Here is a 21,881-nt window from a genome sequence, read left to right as displayed (position 1 = left end):
CTCCATTCCTCTCTTCCCCTCCCCACTCTCTCAGCAGCAGTGATAGTGTGTGTGTGTGTGTGTGTGTGTGTGTGTGTGTGTGTTATGGCCGTAGCCTACTCTCTACCCATGTCTGTCTCTCTCTCTGTTATGCTGTCTCAGGCTCAATGTTCTCCCTGGTTCGGAGGTAAGAAAGAAATCTGTGATTCTAATCGGAGCGTGACGTTCCATCCAGTCCACCAATCAGCATTAAAAAAAGCCTGAAAAACTTGACAGTCTGGGAGCTGTGTTTTGTGGAGCAGCTCACCACCACTCCAGTGTTTAGTAGTCATCCAGTGTGGATGTTTGATTTGATCTTTCTGTATTTTGATTGTGTTGAAAGAAGCATTAGCAGTGTTTAGAACACTGATTTCAGGTCAAGTTGGAACATTTTGTTGTTGTCCCTGATATACACGCACTCCCTCACACATTCGCTTAGATCAACTTTGTTAGATACATTAGGATAAGGGGTGATTAATGGCTCATGTATTCAGCGGGTATAACTCATGTTAAACCCGCTGATTAGATTAGGTTTCATTTGCACTTTTATTTAACTTCTAATTTATTTTTTATTTAACCTTTATTTAACCAGGTAAGACAATTAAGAACAGATTCTTATTTACAATGCCGACCAGGCAAAAGGCACAGCCTTTTGAGAGATAGAGGGAAGTGGGTAAAAGAAATACAAAAGTTAAAACACATTAAACATGACAAGACAAAACTGAGCAGAGAACGAGAACAGTTGCAAGCCAAGGACAAATCAGACCAACAGGGGTGTTGGGGTGACAGACCAAGGAGAGTTTTGTAAATTAGCATGTACCAGTGTATTTCACAACGAGTGTGTAAGGATGGCCAACATTACAATTTTTGGCATTTAGCAGACGCCTTATTCCAAAACGACTTACAATCAATACATTTGAATACTAAGCAAGTGAATCATCAATCCATCAGTCGTAGCAGGAAGAGTAATCCAGCTCAGGCCCGGGGCCATTGATAGAAGGAAAAACCTACTCCTATCACCTTCTTCTAAACCTATACCTATATTTTTTTAAATTATTTTTTTACACTGGAGAAACAGAGAAACAGTACAATAGAAGTTTTTAGGGACTCGGTAGAGGGGAAAGCGGGTGTCTTTAGGAGACGCAGTGCTGAGGGGCAGAAGATGTCTCAGGAGGAGCAGTTAAGGTGTAACCTGAAGAGATGGGCCTTCAGTCTACGACGGAAGATGGGTAGTGACTCTGCAGTTCTGACAGGCCAAGGGGAGTATAAAGTGCAGTGGTGAGTTCTGAATGGGGCATTTGTAGCAAAACATATGGCAGAGTGGTAGAGCAGAGTTGTTTTGTTGGCAGATCGGTAGATGGTGTCATCGGAATCAAACATGGGTAGAATTGTCATTTTGACCAGGGTGAGTCTAGCAGATAGAGTGAAGGAAGAGCGCAATCTGTACAGAAAACACATTATTGATTTGACCTTGGCTTGCAACTTGTTGGTATGGTAGGAAAAGGACAGGGTGTTATCCAGCCAGATACCCAGGTATTTATATTCGGAAACATGCTCTAGAGACATTCCAGTGATGGTTCTGATATGGGGAGGTAAAATGGGCACTGAGCTCGTTTTACCGAACCACTTGACCTTGGTCTTAGAGGTGTTCATCATAAGACGTAGGGACAAGAAGGCCTGTTGGCTACCGTTGATCATGCATCTGGGGAGGGGCCAGTGGCGTATAGAATAATGTAATCGGCATAAAGATGAATGGCTGAGTCTCCAACGAAACAGGCTAAATCATTTATATAGACAGAGAAAAGTGTTGGCGCTAATATGGAGCCCTGGGGCACGCTCCTTAGTGACAGGGAGGGGCTGCGACAGGAGTTGTTCTGAACTAAGACTTTGCTCCCTGTCAGTGAGGTAGTTAGAGAACCATGCCAGGGAGTGACCAGAGACACCGATGTTGCTAAGCCTGTCGACCAGAATGGAATGATCTTGGCTACATCAATGAAAATAGCTGCACAATATTGTTTACGATCAAGGGCAGATGAGATATCATTGATGACTTTGTGAGTTGCAGTAACACAGGCAAAGCCAGATCGGAAACCAGAGTGAACACCAGACAAAATATTGTGTTGAGTCCAGCTCGAGCAGCTCTTTCAAAACCTCACTCTCCGAAACGGCCTGAAGAGAAAAGCTATGTAAGATACTTCACTTTAATGTACTTCAACTCAGTTAGGAGTAGGAGCTCCCCTTGAAGGATATTTTTGTTAGGTTTGATATTTGTTTTCCATAGAGCCCGTAGTTTGTTTTTGCTGATTGCCTGTAAAAAGAACATTTCATTTCTAAGTAAATAAATCATTTTAATTTTCACCCAATTACATCGGGTTCAAGCTTCCCCTAACAAGCTGGGCTGTAACATAAATGGGGACCTGTCCGGGATATTAAATTGTTAAAAGAGTCCCCGGATCTAAAACGTAATTGGCGTCAGGGTTTCCGTTAACCGGTAATTACCGGTCTTTGTCCGGTAAAATATGTTGAAGTCCGACATATTTAAACCTCTTCGGTCATAATGTCCGGTGAAAATAATTCCCTCTAAGCACAATTTGAATACAATTCGCTAAAGTTTAATTGTCACATTCTGATTCCTTCTATATTAAAAAAGACGAATATATAGGCTATGTTGTGTCTTGTTGTTCTCTAACTTACAAGATACACTTTATATTAATAATACTCGGGTCTCTGGAGCAACGTTCAACGACAACTAGACCACACTAGTCGATCGATGATAACATTGTCAAGATGTAATGCTACGGAGGCAATAGCAATCAATCCCAGATATATGCTAAACATAGCAATATACTACAGGCTATATATTTCTTTTATTATTATATGATTTAACGCCGGCATGATGATGACTCCGCGAAACAGCGTTAGATGGGGAAGGAAAAATGTTCTGCTCACCGTGCAAAACATCGGGGAGGAATAACGGATTCACGAGAGGAGCAACGAATATGAGAATGTTGCACTTTTCAATAAAATGTTATAAATCTAGACATTGTGGTATTTCTTTATATACGTATCCCAGCCTGCCTATCAATCGTTTCTCAATAAACAGTTATGTTCTCCTCATTGTTATACTCCCGAGTCCGATTAAGTATGATTTGACAGGCAGCTAAACTAAATGCCTTCCCAACCAGCGAGACCTGGTTATAGAAATGACGTTGTTTTATTGACAAAAAAGGGTAAAACTGAAAAGAGAAAATAGTTAATCCCATTAATCCCAAACAATTTAACAGACTTCAGTTAACGTAATGTGGAGTCCGTTCATTGATCGATGCAGTCTGTTCAGTTCCCAGTGTGGCGCACGTTCAGCGCTGGACATATGGCATAGCGCGCATGCGAATCATGAAAGCCTATTATTATATTTATTATATAGCTCGCATCTAATCGTATCGGATGAGAAATAGACATTAAACGGCATATATAGGCTAGGCTACACAACAGTAATCACCGCGACAAACAGCTATATTATATTTTAATATGATGACCGGAACATCTCACGTTTGTCCGGTAAATTGAAATCTTCCCGGACACGTTGACCGGCGCCAATTTTTTCTAACGGAAACCCTGATTGCCGTTGAAATTGGATTGTTTAATCTAGAACTGTTTGTGGCCAACCCTACTATCGAGTAAATCAAAAACTGTAGGAAAGAGGATTTGGTATAGATAGCAAACCACTTCGGTCTCCCATTTGCAAAACACACAGTTAAAAAGGGAGAGCTCAAAGCTCTCATTCTGGGTGAATTGGTGGAAAGTGGCGTTAGTGTGCTGGCTCAGTCAGAGTCTCCTGTGTTGGAGGACAAGGCCAGACAGCTGGAAGACCAGAAAGATGAGGCCAGACAGCTCCAGCTCTAGCTGGAAATAAAAAAGCTGGAAATTGAGGTTGACACAGCGGTGAAACTACGATTCCCAGAAGGCGAGCCAGGCACCAAGTATGTCTCTTCCTTCTACCAATTCACCCCGAAAACCTTTTGAAATCAGCAAACATATTGCATTAGAGCCACCATTTAAGGAGACAGAAATGGATTCCTATTTTGGCGCATTGGAACGCATTTGGGTACTTTTGTTACAATGCACTTTATGGTAAAGCTCAAGAGGTAGTAGCTGCGCTTCCCATTAAGGACAGCCTGGAGTATGAAGTGTTTTCAGTTTTTTGCATGTTACGAAGGTTTAAGTGTCGAAGTGCCCACTCGATATAACAAACAACAGTTTTAGGATCACTAAAAACGTATAATTTGTCAACTGGATTCACGTTATTGTCTACCGTAGGCTACTGGGTAAGTGATACATGACTTGTGAACAAACATACGTTTTAGGACTTGTTCAAAAGCAAGGACTGTGTGATCATCTAACTGTGTGTAGTTATGTGGTTTTAGCATGTTCATGTTCTATCAGCATGTTATGATGTGCTAAACATGCAGTTAGACGTTCATAGCGACCCTGTAGCGATAGCGATACCAGACCCTGTCATATATAGGCAAAAATTCAGGAATCTTAAAAAAGCCCCGACACAGACCTATGCAGAGGCTGCCAGGGTAAAGGGAACCCTGTCTGATATGGAGCAATGCGTGCAAGGCACATGACTCTAGTTTTTTGAGGGAGAAAATAAACAGTGTTTGCCCATTGGTTTAATCACGTCTATTTAGGTAGAAGGTAATTTCTGTGCTGGCCGACGAGTACATGCTGACTCACAACACTGTTTTTCCGTCAGTCACTGTTCTGGCTGTGCAGTCTCTTTCCTTTAAAAGACACACAACCCAAAGAAAGAGGGTAGGGAGGGTTTTTATTGCCATACACCTGAACATGTAATCGCAAATTGCTTAACTCTTAAAAACAAAGAGCAGCAGTCTTCTCAGAGGAGACCGCACCCGAAAGGCGTTGGGTTGATTACGATCACAGGTGGTTGCAGTGGCAGTCTGTATGTGTGTGTCTTGCCTTTCACAGAACATTCTGCGTTGGTGCAGTGTTGCGTGGCATTGAAATGGGTTATGTCCTTCGGCCAGTACATCGGGTTCATGTTGCTTCCCTTTCCCCTAACGAGCTGTGTGTGTGTGTGTGTGTGTGTGTGTGTGTGTGTGTGTATGTGTGTGTGTATGTGCATGTGTTCTGTGTGCATATTTGTTTGTATGTGTGTTTGTTTGCATGTATGTGTGTGTTTGCATGTGCGTGCGTGTGTGTGCTACTGGGTATTGATTGTCTATTCCTGGGTGTATTTTGTGAATTAAACTTCCTTTTTTGCCCTCACTCTCTTTTCCCAGTAATGAGAGGGCCCTCAGGCACAGTGGTAGGTTTGGTCTGCTGAGACGCACAGACGCACGCACGCACGCACGCACGCACGCACACACACACACACACACACACACACACACAGAGAGAGTGGCGCTGGTGAGTGGTCTGTGTCAGTTGATCTAATAGCTGGGGCTGCAATACAGACACAGAGGCAATGTTCACTCAGGCAGAGCACGGCCTGCCACATACCTGTACAGGCAGGACCGTGGCTGTGTTCCATGGCTGATACAACACTACTGGAATGCACAGAGCCAAGGAGGTCTACCATCAAATGAAATAATGCAACACAACCCCAGGTTCCAGTGTGTTTGGGTGGATTCAGAGACATACTGTACTTTACCATAATATGTACCATAATTGTTAAATCCAAAAAGTCAATACGCACAGAATCTACTGAGACATGGAGATGGAGGGTCATTGGGTGGACATACCTACCTTCTCATCTCTTTGATGAACACTAACACTTCTATCTAGGGATGTAACGATACACTTAACTCACGATCCGATAGATTCACGATACTGGGTTCAAGATACAATTTTCGAACGATTCTTCAACAAAATTGCAGACAAATTACTGACTGAAAAATATTATTTCTCTGACAAAAACTACAAAATACTGTATTTCTTAAAGAATGCCTATGAATTAGGGATGGGAATCTCCATCCCCAGGCCAATGCGGTATGCATCTGGATACATAGCCAACGATCCCATACATTAACCATACACATGTTACAGCTACCGATTCGGTACGATACGATTCATCTTCCAACTGCGATGCATCATGATTCAACGCAATCTTATAACAATGCAAATCGGTGCAAATTCAACTTAATTTTATTGTTCCATTTAGAACATAAGCAGTACCAGACGTATTATTAACAATCAGGCTGACTAACAGATGAACACAGAGCACTTAAAGTAGGCTACTTCAGCAGTGAGGAGGCAGTGGTGTGTTTTTTCTCAACATAAAAAAGTATTATGGCACATAAAGGAGCTCAGCCTACAAAGCAGTACAAGACTTCTCATCATTAACAATTTGGCTAAATAACAGATGAACACTTAGGAGCACTTTCGGTAGGCTACCCCAGCAGTGAGGAGGCAGCGGTGTGTTCGTTTAACATAAAACAGCCATTCCTGTCACAAACAGATCTTTCATAACTAAAAATAAGAATTATATAAACAACACCAGTCTCACTATCATCATAACAGCAAACTTAAGACAAATGTCCTACTTTAAGATTTTCTTCAGGAATATCAGTTGATCCATATCATCAGGATGGAGAAAACTGCCCTGTGTTGTGACTATGGCTGTGTTCGGAATAGCATACTAGCATACTACTCATACTAGATATGACGTAGATTTGAGTATGCGAGAGCGTTCACACTGTACAGTATGCGAGATTTGAGTATGTGAGAAATTGAGTATATATTTTACGGTACATGTGGGAATACGGTACATGTGGGAAAACTAGGGTTAGGGTTAGGTGCTACGTCGACTTGGTACATGCTGGCATGTCTAACCCTACCCCTAACCCTAATCCTAACCCTAACCCTACCCCCAAACCTAACCCTAACCTTAACCGTAGCACCCTAGCACCTAACCCTAACCCTAGTTTTCCCACATGTACCGTATTCCCACATGTACCGTAACATATATATACTATATTTTTCGGAATTATTTAAGTGTGATACGACTGGACACTTCTGGGGTACTGTTTCCCAAAATGCATTTCGCGTCCAGGGTTGCCAGATGGGGCGGGTTACCGCCGAATGGGCTACTGGATTTTGAGGTTATAGAAAGTTTAGGCTGTAAATTGTCAATCCCATCTGGCAACCCTGTGCGCTTTCAGCCTCGTCAAACTGCGTCATACAAACTTGTCATACAGCTGTTGTTTACATTGTCCGATAGCCTGGGGACCGAAAGCTTGCAATAAACATCGTTTTTTGCACAGATTTGAGTGTGCAGATGCTGCTTTTTTGCACTCTATTTGATACTCTTCAGTTGCAGCACCCCAGCTAAGTCTGATCACGGATGAGCGGTGGTATTTTCACTATACTGGGAATTAACATGGTGAAATGCATTCTTAGACAAGGCTACGTCGTCATGATTACAAATATGCCACTTGAAATGCATGAAATCCAAGTTTATTCGTGTCTTACACACACGTTCACCTAGTATTTGACTGATTGTAGCCCAATCACGAATGATCCCAGTATTGTAGCTTCAGACAAGTTTGTTGTAAGCCCACGATATGTTATTGCTCATATATATTTATTTTAATCATGTTCTTTTACCAACTGCTAAGACAACAATATAGTAAACTAGTTACTTGAGCTAGCTAAAGATTTTGGGCCCCCAAATCATTTTACAACTTGTTGTAATTATGTTATGTCGTTTCTGTCGAACTCCGTAAGTAAGCAATGTAAGCAACGTAAGCAATGTAACCCAACCCTGACTTGTACTTCTCAACAACTTTGTCTCGGACTTGTTTGGAGAGTTCCTTGGTCTTCATGGCAGTGTTTGGTTGGTGGTGCCTCTTGCTTAGGTGTTGCAGCCTCTGGGGCCTTTCAGAAAAGGTGTGTATATCATACCTGTCAACATTGGGATTTGAAAATAAGGGATATTTTCCAAAAAATTAGGGAAAATAAGGGATATCCCCCCTGCGCACCCCCGGGTCATCCTAACATCACCACTAGACAACCATAGGATACCCCTTACATTTAGACTGTACACACAGTTAATCCTAACATCACCACTAGACAACCATAGGATACCCCTTACATTTAGACTGTACACACAGTCAATCCTAACATCACCACTAGACAACCATAGGATACCCCTTACATTTAGACTGTACACACAGTCAATCCTAACATCACCACTACCATAGGATACCCCTTACATTTAGACTGTACACACAGTCAATCCTAACATCACCACTAGACAACCATAGGATACCCCTTACATTTAGACAAAGCTATACACTGTCAATCAACCACCTGCTTCAGTGCAACAAGAATTAAGTAGTTCCTACATTAAGTAAGTGACTACAAGTGGTCAGAATCAGATACCTGGTTGAAAGTAAAATACTTCCCTGCATGAAAACACAAAAGGGCATCTAAATTCAGCACATTTATTTATACATTACTTGACACCATGATGTCAATGGGAAAAGAGCGGCGCAAAGCTACCAGCGATCATTTCAAAACAGCAATAATCGAGGCTGCGTTCGTAAAAAGCGCTCTGGAAATCTGATCACCACTCATGGAATGCCTCTTATCCAATCAAATTACTTGGTCCCTTTATGACGTTGAACCTAGTGTGCGTTCCGGCACTCTCAGAGCAAAATTACGAATGCAGCCCAAGAAACGAGAGGAGACAAGTCAACTCTGACATGGATATAGCGATTGTGCGCATGCGTCTAACGTCTAACAATTAAGTGTTAAATTATATTTTATTATAGGTAAAAAATACGGGAGATTTACGGGAAAATAGTTAAACGGGAGCACAGCGGGAAATAAAGGTAAATACGGGAGAATCCCGGGAAAAACGGGAGGGTTGACAGGTATGGTGTATATACTGACACATCATGTGACACAGATTGCATACAAGTGGACTTCATTTCACAAATTATGTGACTTCTGAAGGTAATTGGTTGCACCAGAAGTTTTTAGGGGCTTCATAACTAGGGCTGGGACATCGACATAGTCGACGTAATCGACTACGTCAATACGTCGACTTGCGTAATGTGCGTCGCAAATAAACAACATGGCTGCGACCAGTTACGAGCGACGTGTCATTGATTTTCAACAACGCTTAACTCGCGCTTTTATTTTGAAGACGCGAAAACGAAACCGGAAGTCTATAATATCAGAATGTGCCTCTTGTTGTCTTTCAGAGTCAGAGAACAGATACCAAACTGCCGACATGTTTGCTGTAATTATATTACTTGGCAGTAGGTAGTCATCACTCAATGCTTGTCTCATTTACAGAACAGCATGGGTTGCTTGCACTGTTTGATCGCGTCATAAAAAATTAACGTCTCACATTGGCGAACATTCACACGGAACACGGAATGGCCGAACTCCGACTGTGCTGTAAAGTGGGTGGAGTATGGACTCCGCATATGCGATAGTATGTACAGTATACTAGTATACTAGATAGTAGTATAATCATGCGAGCTTTTATCGACCGGAGATCTCCGACACAGTCGTACATCAATGGCGCGGTTAAGGCATATCCCTCTGAACCTGGCCTGCATCCCTACTCTCAAGTATTGTGATTTTCTGTCGTTTTTCTTTAGACATGCCATCATTATGAATAGCTAAGATACTGTAACTTGTTGACCTCCTAACTGTCTCTCGCGACGCGCCCGCCCCACAGTGCCCACACTGACCTATAATAATAATAATAACCAGGAGGCAGGCGGGGGGAGAGAGGAGCGTGGGAGGGGGAGAATGTTATATTGTTACTGAGATCGTTATTGTTACTGAGAGGTATAGTTACGGTATTCCGGTTAGAATTTCACTCAAATTGCACTAATTAGAGGATTTTATGTTGGTATTTATTTTGGTATTCCTCCTGAAAATGACTTGAACTTGCCTACTGCATTACTTGCACTTTTCCTTTTATTTGAAGTTAACTTTTATATTTTATAATATTATATTTTATGTTGGACTGTAAGAAAGAGAGGATATTTTTTGTTGTGGAATATTGCCCTGCAGTGCAGAAGCCTAAATTATATATTTGTACAAGAATAATTGAATAAAATACTGAAATGTTAATAAGAGAAGTTTTTGACATTTATTTGGGGAAAATGAAGTGATACATTAATCGAACAGTAAAAAAAAATATCGTTAGACTAATCGTTAAATTTGTCGTTAGAGTAATCGACTAACCGAAAAAATAATCGCTAGATTAATCGTTAGAAAAATAGTCGTTAGGGACAGCCCTATTCATAACAAAGGGGGTGAATACATATGCACATGCCAATTTTCAGTTCTTTATTTTTTTTAATTCTTTTTTTTATATATTTCTCATTTCATTTAAAAACTAACACTATTTTGTGCAGATTCATCAAATAATGTTATTTTTTTATTTTTTATTACAGGTTGTAATGTAATAAAATAGGTAAAAAGCCAAGGGGGGTGAATACTTTTGCAAGGCACTGTATATATATATATATATATATATATATATATATATATATATATATATATATATATATATATATGTGACTCGCGCTTGTATTTGGAACAACCAGGCGCAAAACAGAAATACGTTAAATCAAACTATTTCTGACCTAAAAGTCTGATTTTCTTTTTTTGTTGCTAACATTCAACTTGAAGCTTTGAAGTACCCACTCGTTATTTTTCCGAACAGTTTTACGTTCATTAAATAAGTATAATCTATCACCAAAATAGGCTTGTTTCTCATGCTTTTTCCGACGCGCTTGGGGGGTGGGCTGAATTAACGTGTATGCTTTCATTTGTGTGTGATTGGCTGTTGAGCTCGCTCAAGGGGGAGGGACACAAAGGGCGCGTGTTTCAATGTTTTCATTGAGAATGTATTTCAAGTTTGTACATTGATGAACAGTGCTTAGCTCAATGAATTGTTCAGTAATGACTGAAGGCACAAAGAAAGTCCCCAAGGAACAAAAGTTTACTAGGACAACATAGAGATTTCACGGGATCACCATACCGCAACACTTTCTGCTTTTGGGTGAGTAGCCGTTGTTTGTTTGTGTTGGGTTAGCCTCGTTAGCTAGCTAACATTAGCTAGTATGTTCTGTATCGTCGTATTGCCTAAGACTTTCTAAAACAATCGCATAGCACATTATGCTGTTCTTATAAGTTCTGTTGTTGATGCTATGTACAGCTAGCTAACTGTGTTTGATTTTTATTTTTACTGTTCAGAACAACTTCATGCTGTGGTACTGTGCCTGGCCTTGCCTTGACAATTGCCCTCCACCTGCCTGAGTTACCAGCACTTCACTTTCATTTTATGAACATGGTATGGCGGTAATATTATTTCATTTACTGTGGGCAATAATTCAATGTATTGTATTCCGTCTGTTCCAGCTTTGATGCTAAGGAACCTGGCGTGGTTATGGCTGAAAATCACTGATGTCAAGCCCACCGGACTTGACATGGCCAGACAGAAGTATCTTTTTGAGAAGATCAGAGAATTCTGTTCAGATGAGGCAAAAGACACCACATGCCCACCAGACTCCACAGCACCTCAGAAAACTGTATTACTTATCATTACTTACTTTACTTATTTACTTTTTTTATTTACTTATTGTGATTATGTACCTTGCTGCAATGCTTATGTTGAAAAACCAAAGCCAAAGATTTTTATTCTTGTGTACTGTAAAATAAATTCTGATTCTGATTGAAGACTTTTTTGTATCATTAAAAGAATAACAGTTACAACCAGGGGCGGGGCTAGGGGGTGGCTACTTGGGCTCAAGCCCCGGATGTTTTCTGAAAAGCCCCGAATGTTTTACTTAAAATAAAATTAAAAAAATAATAAAAAACTCTCGTGAGTAACGTGCAGTACCGGAGTCCAACAGAGAGGCAGCAGCTGTGCGACATTAGCCTGCGTACTGCGTAGCCTGCCCTGCCCTGAAGAAGAAGTGATCTCAATCAGTGCCTGACTTGCAAAATTGTAAGGATGGATATCCGAAAGTTTTTTTCAACAAAACAAGCGCCAAGAACTGTTGTAGCAGCAGTGTCAGCAGCTGACAACAATGACATCACCAGCAGTGATGACATAGATGATGTTTCAGGTTTGTGAATCTTATTAGAAAGGTGACTGACTCACTGACACTACTTTTCCGGTTTGCTAATGCTAGCTGGCTATCATAACATAACGTTATGTTATAATGAAAATGAAACATAGCAAGGTACTGTTACGGTACATGGTAAGAAATCAAACAAAGGATAATACTTATACAAATAAAGTGAATAACAGGCTGATAGTCTTTGATATCTGCACTCTGGTTGACTGAGTAACAAGTGAAAAAGAATGATGTAATGTTAAAGTTACAGCTAGTAAACATGGAGTAACCACATTAAGTATGCCCTTTATGGTAGTATGTATGTATACAGAACATGACTCAAATCTATTCTTAGATGTAACGCTAACTAACTAAGTTTGTTTAATGTCCCAGGGGAATTTGATTTCACAGTACTATACACAGGCCAACAATACATATAATAATATATCGTAATATAACACAGGACAAGACTCTAAATACAATATAAGTGGTGAGCACAGAGTCTGCCCTGATATACATACTGTAACATAACTAGCCTCAGCCCATCAATTATGTAATTCAATACAAATATAAATGATGGTGACTGACGTGTGTGTGTGTGTGTGTTTACTGTCTATTTTGTAATACAGGTCAGCTGCTATCCAATGGCGCATTCTGGCCTGCAGGGGGAGCTACGTGTGCTGACCTCCCTCTGTGCCCAGAACCACCACAATTAGTTTGCTTCATTAAAGGGTGTGAATGTACTGTATATGTGTTCTCCAGTGCCTTTTGTCCGCTTTAAGGTGGTGGTAAGTTGAAAGTTGAAGGCAAATTCTTCCGGCGCGCTCCGCGCGCACATTATATTCTCCCTCTAGGCCAGCGTTTCCCAAACTGTGGGTCGCGACCCTCTAGTGGGGCGCGGGGGTACTGCAGGGGGGGCGCAGAAATAATGGGAGGGGAAAAAAATGCACACACAAGAGCTGTAAACAAACACTGCTTGCTTAAGGTTACCATCAGGGGTGTTGTGGGCGTTGGATGATAAAAATGAGAACCTGAATGGAGCGCAGGCCATAAACTGTAACAAAGAGGCAGCGAGGGGGCTCCATTCACGTAATTGACGCGCGCTCCATTCACGTCATTGACGCGCGCACTCCCTCCTCCAGCTATCTAGCAGCAACAACAACAATGGATAAGTTTATGAAAGAGCCAGAAGCTAAACGAAAAGCGAAGGAGCCCATGACAAACGTCCCAAAGCCAAAGTCAAGAAAGTATGACGATACATACCTCTCCCTGGGCTTCACGTCTAATGTGGTCGGTGCGGAGGAACGACCACTGTGTGTCCTCTGTCTCAAAACTTTAGCGGCAGAAAGCATGAAGCCTAGCAAGTTGAAACGTCACTTGGAGACCACACACCCGACTGATGTGAAGAAGCCCCTCGATTTCTTCAAGAGAAAACTCCAAGAATACCGTGGTCAGCAGAGCCGTTTCGTTAAAACAGCATCTGTTACGTCTAATGCTCAACTTGCCTCCTACAAAGTGGCATATCGTATCGCCCAGTCTAAAAAACCACACACCATCGCTGAGGAGTTAATACTCCCTGCTGCAATAGATATGGTTTCACATATGATAGACGAGGCAACAGCCCAAAAACTCAAAGCTATCCCCCTGTCAAACAACACTATTGCGAGACGCATCAATGACATCTCAGAAGACATGAAAGAGCAGCTTGTTGAGAAAATAAAAGACCAACGCTTTGCGCTCCAGGTAGACGAGGCCACAGATAGTAACAAGGACTGTCTGTTAATAGCGTATGTCAGATACATTGATGCGGAGGGTTTGAGCGAGGATTTGCTATTTTGCAACTATGTCCCAAACAGAGCAACAGCTGATGAACTGTTCAAAATCATAGACAAATACCTGAGTGAAGCCGATCTGAAATGGGAGGACTGTGTGGGGATATGCACCGACGGTGCCCAGGCCATGGCAGGAAAACGGGGAGGGCTCCAGACGCTCATCAAGCGCGTTGCACCGAAAGCAGTGTGGACTCACTGCATAATACACAGGGAGGCACTCGCGTCAAAGCAGCTGAGTCCAGAGTTGAATGACGTTTTGTCTCATGTTATCACCACCGTCAATTACATAAAAACAAGACCACTGAAAGCTCACATTTTTTCCGCTTTGTGCGAGGAGATGGGCTCCAAGCACACAGCCGTGCTATTTCACAGCGAGTCGCGTTGGCTCTCTCGCGGAAAGGTGCTGTCCAGGGTGCTATCGCTGAAAGATGAGATCCGAATCTACTTGGAGGAGGAAGGGAACGAACTTGCCAGCAAGTTTAATGATGAAGACTTCCTCATGAAATTGGCCTACCTAAGCGACATGTTTGAGAAGCTCAATGAATTGAATCTACAGTTGCAGGGCAACAACACACACCTTCCACATCTGGCAGACAGGATACAATCTTTCACACGGAAACTGGACATGTGGGGCAGGAGACTTGAACAGGGGGACATCGACTCATTTGGGAATCTGAAGGCATTCATCGAGACCAATGAGCTGCAGAGCACAGTGGTTCCATGTATGAGAGAGCACATCTCAGCCCTGAAACAAAGCTTCCAGAAATACTTCTCTGTGGATGACAGTGCCAAATACGACTGGATTAGAGATCCATTTGTTGCACCACCACCTGCCATGTTCAGCACTGCGGAAGAGGAACAGTACATCGACATGACTTCAGAGTCAACCATGAGGCTGCAGTTCACATCCACGACTTTGGCTGGGTTTTGGATTGGAGTGGAGAAGGACTACCCTCTCATTGGACAGAAAGCTGTGGGAATACTGCTGCCTTTTGCAACATCGTACCTGTGTGAGATAGGCTTTTCTGCTGTTGCTGCTATCAAAAGCAAATACAGGTCGAAGTTGAACATTGAGAATGAACTGAGAGTGGCAGTCTCAAAACAACAACCCCGCTTTGAGAAGATTTGCAAGGCAAAGCAAGCACACACAAGTCATTGATCGTAATTGTGATAGAAATGTGAGGAGTAAGAATAGTGATGCAGTAGAAATTAGTTAATGTTGATATGTTGAATATTTCAGTGGCACAGGATCATTTGCCAAGCACTTATGTTCCTTTTCAAACCATAATAAAATATAAAACTATAGTTGGATATACTGTATGTGTCTTGTTATTATTAGAAGAGAAAATGTAATGTTTTTACAACTTTATACAATTAATTATATCAATCTAGGTGGGAACCGGGTTAGGGGGGGCTCGAAAATATTTCCAATTACCCAAGGGGGGCCTGATTGAAAAAGTTTGGGAACCACTGCTCTAGGCTAAGCCCCGGATCTCCTACAATACTAAATCCGCCCCTGGTTACAACAACCATAAAGCCTCCATAATAATAAGCTGGCTAATTAACAAAGGTAATACTTTGCTAGGTAATAATGTTAGCTATAGCTATCTGACCCAGTGACTAACACTGACAGATATTGATAGTTGACAGCTGTCAATCTCGAGGGGGAGTGGTTAGGGGTGGTTTTAACCAGCTGTTGTTACCGCCCATTACCTGGCTGTGCAGAAGTGTGAAAAGCTATAAAGGTGTCAGAAAATGTCCTAGGAGTAAGTGATTTTGCCCCTTTTTCCAGGATTACTTCAGCTTTCAATATATGGCAGTTATTTAACATTACTGTATGTTATGAGTGTGTAATAACAGTTTTAATGGAAGAAAAACAGGTTTTTAGTAAAGTTTTTAGTAAAGTGGATTTGAAATATCAACTATATTACATCTGTCCAAGAAAGTTTGTAAGCAAAAACGGATCGCTCGTAATGCTGCTTCTCTCTTGTCCTCAGCTCTCCACAGCTTCGTGCTTACCGTAATAACCCAATATGGGTAGAAAGCGCAGCTTCTCTGCTTTCAGGAACCGTTGGAATTGTTTTGATAGCACATTGTTTAGGAATTACGGTAATGACAACAATGCTTGTAATGCTTTCGTTTTTCAAGCATTAAAAACGTGATTCATTTTTCAGCTCTTCGATTTGAATCGTCACATATTTCTATCGATAATTAACTGCATCGCGATGTATCGTTACATCCCTACTTCTATCTTTTTTATTTTCTTACTATGCTCCTCTTGCTGTATTTTTAATGCTGTATGTAAAGCACTTTGAATTCCCCTGTTGTATGAAATTTGCTGTACAAATAAATAAATAAGCCTTGCCTTGCCATCTGAACGGCCGTACAACAGATTGTGCTATTCTGTCATTATTACTTAGGTAGACTGTACACCATGTCTCCAACGACAACCATTCAAATTCAAATTCAGAGAGCACTTTTCGACAGTACCGTTCTCGTGTATGATGAATGGAATTATTTGACATCTATTATTACACATCTGATTAACAACATATTAAAATGCGCTTCAAGCACGGTCTCAGTTTCGCCACTCTTCCGCAGTGGCTGCCGTTTCTCTTCATCGACAGCCTGCTTGGAGCCACTAGAGTTTTGGGCTGTGGCCAGTTCCTCCGGTGTGTCACAGTTGGCCGGGGTGGCAGGGTGGGAGTGAATCATATGGCGTTCAGAGCCTGACACAACCTACGGTGGGTGGAACCTCTCGGCGGTGTCTCTGCGCAGGTGGCGACAGAAAGGCGAGGGCTGCCAACGTTTGCTGGCGAAAACAAAAGAGCAGAACCAGCCTCCACAGATGCCCGAAATAAAAGCAAAAAAGAGGATCTAAGATCCGTTAGTGGCTCTGAACTTCTCTCTCTGGTGGAGGGTTCACCCTGCCTCTCTCTCTGGTGGAGGTTCACCCTGCCTCTCTGGTGGAGGGTTCAACTTGCCTCTCTGGTGGAGGGTTCACCCTGCCTCTCTCTCTGGTGGAGGGTTCACCCTGCCTCTCTCTCTGGTAGAGGGTTCACCCTGCCTCTCTGGTAGAGGGTTCACCCTGCCTTGAGCCTTCCAGGCCCAGGGGGTTTCTGACACATGGGTGTTCCACTGACTCGCGCCGGACATCAAAGTTCCTGCTTGCCATTATGTGACTACAAGGCTGAGACAGAAGTCACGAAAATATTAAGTTCAAGTTTGAAGTACAAAGTGTATTGCCGATTGCGTATTACTAGGGTACAATTGGATAACAGTACAATGAAAGGCTCTCCTCTCATTGGGAATCTCACAGGTATAATGATGATGGAAGTGTTATTTGCCTCTGTGGACTGGATGACACATACAGTACTTCTTAGTCTTCAATGGGACTCTAGCACTAGGACAGCCGTACCTATTTCATCTACTCTTAGCGCCGAATCGGGGGTCAAATGACTATAGTCTTAACCCTTGTGTGGTGTTCACTTTTTGGACCCTTTCGTACTCTTCGGGTCAAGTTGACCCGGGACATCATTGGGGTTTTGAAAGCACTTTTCCTGACACGGTGCTCCTAGTCCCAATGGTGACCCGTACAAGGGAGTATGCTCAGGGTGCAAGATAGCCCCAAAATAGCCCATAATATTAAAGAGCGCCTCCTGTGGGCACAAACAGGTACTGTACCCATTAATGCACAATAGGTACTGTGTTCACATTCAAAAGTGTATATTTTATTCTGGTGGACCTAGGGGGCTGCCCTTTGGAGGGGCTGGAGCAGAGGGTGCCTAATTATAACCCTCAAAGTGTCAGACCCCTGGGAATAGGTGGGGCCGAACGGCAGCATGATGAGTAGAGGCGTTTTTACGCACATGATGCTCCTAACTTCCACTAAACAAAATCCACTATAATAAAGACTTGGTTGTCATAAATCATACTTATCTAGGAAAAATGTAAATGAAACAATGTTTTTATTGATGTTTATTATTTTGAACTTATATTCTCAATTGATTTTCAAAGCATTATAATCAAAGCTGTAAAAAATACAGGTGATGAACAAGAATAATGCTACAAATGCTGAAACACAAAACATGTGGAATGTACACTGTTTTAGTCACTGAAATAACACTGGTTACAATTGTGTGTGCATGGGCATGTCTGTCTACACAACACATGAAGTACAGCATTTGACAGTATGTGTACCACAAATGTACTTTTTGCAGTTGCTGCATGTGGTCCCTGTCTTTGTGTCCTTTGAGGGTCCACACACCTCGCAGCGCTTCCTCTTTTTGCCATGGGCTGCAGTCTAGAATAATGAAAAGACTTAGTTCAGGATTTTTTTTTCCACCACGTCTCCTAATACTCTAAATCACTCACACACACATACACACACACGCACACACGCACACACACACACACACACACACACACACACACACACACACACACACACACACACATATTTACATTTACATTAAAAATGTTGGCATTTAGCAGACGCCTTATTTCAAAGCGACTTACATTTACCAAAGCGATCAATACATTTGACTAAGCAAGTGAATCAACACAGACACACACACAAACAACCGCAACAGGACACTTACCTCAGGCACTGGAGATTGTGGTTGTGTGGGTTGTGCAGGTGGAGCATCTGTAATCCTCCTCACTATGGCTAGAGAAGTTGGGGTCCTGGGCATATGTTGTCTCCTTTGGATATGCGGTGTCACCAGTGCCATACCTAGCTCCTCAAGGAAAATACGTCGTCTTTGGAGCTTCCTTTGGTTGCAGTCTGGGTTGACTGCCATCCAGATTGAAAATGCATTGTAGGCTGAAACATCCAGGATGTTGAAGAAGATCACGAGAGGCCACCGTAGAGTTCTTCTTTGGCAGCTGTAGCAGGCCAGCAGCTTGTCCAGGTTGTCTACTCCACCTTTGGTGGCGTTGTAGTCAAGTATGACCTCTGGCTTACGGTCCTCCCGGCCACTGATTCTTCCATCCCTATGTAGAGTGCTCATGAGCATCACATTCTTGCCCTTTTTTGGTATGTAAGACACCAGGGTAGTGTTGGCTGTAAACACAAAGTTGGAGGAATGGACTGGCCTGTTCTTCACATTTAGAAACTGGGGTGGGAGCTCCGTCTTGTTTTTTCGGACTGTTCCAACCATTGTCACCTTTCGTTTGAGAAGTTCCTGTCCCAGGCTGTAGGATGTAAAGAAATTATCACAGGTGATGTTATGGCCACTGAGGCCCTGTGACATATCCAACACCACCCGTGTCCCCTGGTTTCTCTCAGGGGCTCCTCCCTCTGGCTTCCCTGTATAAATTTGCATGTTCCATGCATACGATGAAACGGCATCACAGACAACCCAGATTTTTATTCCGTACCTTGCTGGTTTGGAGGGCATATACTGCCTGAAGGGGCAACGACCTCTAAACCCCACAAGCCGTTCATCCACAGTTAGATTGGGCCCAGGGTTGTAAAGAAGTGGAAGCCGGTCCACCCACTTGTCCCACACCATGCGGATTGCAGCCAACTTGTCCCTACGCCGTCTAACAGGTCTTGATTCCCGGTCATCAAACCTGATGACCCTCGAGTAGATATTGAAGCTCTTCAGAGACATTGTGGCTCTAAAAATTGCTCTCCCTGTCTCCACATCCCACAGACTTTCAGTCGACTCCCCTCTTGACCTATAGACACATGCTAGGATGAGGATCCCAAAATAGGCCTGTAAGTGTGTGTTGTCCATTTCTTTCCACTCCTCCCCGAAAACACGTCTCCCCTCAAGGTTGGTCATATCAAGAATTATTTTCTGAATTGAATCAGTAATCAGCAGCTCAAAGGATGACTTGATATCATCAACATGAGTCACTGCCAATCGTGTGGGCCCTGGTACCATCCTTATAATGTTAGCAGCTGAGCGGGGGGGCTCTCTCATTGGGGATGAAGACCATTCAATTTGGCCATTCTTGGACAAATATGTGTGGGCTCCTGCAGTGGCTGGCTGTGGGGCTCCTGCAGTGGCTGGCTGTGGGGCTCCTGCAGTGGCTGGCTGTGGGGCTCCTGCAGTGGCTGGCTGCGGGGCTCTTCCAGTGGCTGGCTGCGGGGCTCTTCCAGTGGCTGGCTGTGGGGCTCTTCCAGTGGCTGGCAGTGGGGCTCTTCCAGTGGCTGGCTGTGGGGCTCTTCCAGTGGCTGGCTGTGGGGCTCTTCCAGTGGCTGGCTGCGGGGCTCTTCCAGTGGCTGGCTGCGGGGCTCTTCCAGTGGCTGGCTGTGGGGCTCCTGCAGTGGCTGGCTGTGGGGCTCCTGCAGTGGCTGGCTGTGGGGCTCTTCCAGTGGCTGGCTGTGGGGCTCTTCCAGTGGCTGGCTGTGGGGATCCTTCTGCTGCATGCTCAGAGTGAAACTCATCTCCAAATTCACTTTCAGAATCAGAATACTCTGAATTAATTTCTACATTATCCTCATCTGAAACATCCTCCCCCCCTTCAACTTCACTATGTTGCTCACTCTCTTCAAATATTATCTCCACGGCCCTCTGAACACTGTATCTTTTCTTCATGTTGCTGGTGGAGGATTGTAGTTGAAATGACCTATACACTGGGATGGAGAGCTATTTCTCTCTTTTATCCCTCCCATGATGTGCAGGTGCAGTACAATATTATTATACCTTTTTTTACAACATTGCACTTCAAAGGGTAAAAAGTGCGAGAGCAGACAGCTTCTCGGCGCGGGAAAGCCAGAGCAGACGGCTTCTTGTGCAGGTGTGAGGAGTCCAGTACAATATTATTCTTTATTATTATTATACAATGTTGCATTTCAAAGGGTAAAGAGTGCGAGAGCAGACGGCTTCTCGGCACGGGAAAGACAGAGCAGAGGTGTGTGAGTGAGTGAGTGAGTGTCAGTGTGAGTGTGTGTATGTTTCTGTGTCTCTGTGTATCCGGGTCAAAATGACCCGAACACCTTATGAAGGACATAAATGTGTTGGGGTATTGTAGGATGTGTAAAAAATAAAAATGATTTTTGTTTTTTGTTTTTCATATAAAATGAGCCAAGGCCATGGAGTTTCAGATTGATAAAATGTATTCTTGTACCATTTCTCTTTAAGTAAAAATTGAAAACGGGTCAGGTTGACCCAAACACCACACAAGGGTTAAGAATGGGAAGCTGCTACTTACACACAAAGACCACTAGTTGGCGCCTCTTGTAAATTAGCCTGCCTCCTCCTACACAGAAAAACTAAAATAGCTTTATACTAGCTTATCCTGATGACATTTCGAAAATGTAAGGATACTGGGTGGTAGAACGCACATATCTAGGAAAAGTCATGAAAGGAGGGTCCTGAAATGTTATAGAGTGCAAAGGTATAAAAAAAAAAATACTCGCTTGGTCAAATGACCCCACCCATGGCTGTTCTGGTGCTAGTGGTGAAGCAGCAATAAGTCGGGGCAGGCCAGGGACGGACACACAGCAGGTGGATTTAATTCACTCGATTACTTCAATCAAACAATCAACGCTGATTGGTAGAATGCCAATACTGTATCTCAAATTGCTTAACAGCAGCCCAGGCCAGCCTGGGACCAGACCAGGCAGTGGGGGTGGTGGCGGTGGCAGTGTTTCCGGGACAAACACACAACTACACAATGTTCTAGCAGGGAATCTGGAGCAATCATGTGATTTGGTAGAGCGTGTGAAACACTCGCACTTTGAATATTTCAATATTTCAAGTAGAGTAAAAAAAAACACCTGCCTTCTGTCAATGCTCACATTCACCACACTGTTTGGATACTGCATGCATGCATGAACAGTGCAGACACACACACACCCACCCACACACATACGCCCACACACACACACACCCACCCACACACACACACTGCCATTGTGTCCTGTGCATGTCTGCTGTCGATGATAGGCGCTGTG

General features: G+C 43.0%; 1 protein-coding gene across 1 annotated transcript in view; it reads right to left on the bottom strand.

Moving 5' to 3' along the window:
• The window catches only part of garnl3 (GTPase activating Rap/RanGAP domain like 3), a gene marked incomplete at its 5' end in the record, with an annotated part of 117,469 nt that overhangs the window by 56,681 nt on the left and 38,907 nt on the right, over positions 1 to 21,881 (bottom strand). The window lies entirely within an intron of this gene.

The sequence above is a fragment of the Nansenia antarctica genome (assembly GCF_963989245.1).
Source record: "Nansenia antarctica genome assembly, chromosome: 4".
Classification (NCBI taxonomy): Eukaryota; Metazoa; Chordata; class Actinopteri; order Argentiniformes; family Microstomatidae; genus Nansenia; species Nansenia antarctica.
Note: the sequence above shows the minus strand (reverse complement) of the source record. Positions and strands in the feature narration are given on the sequence as shown.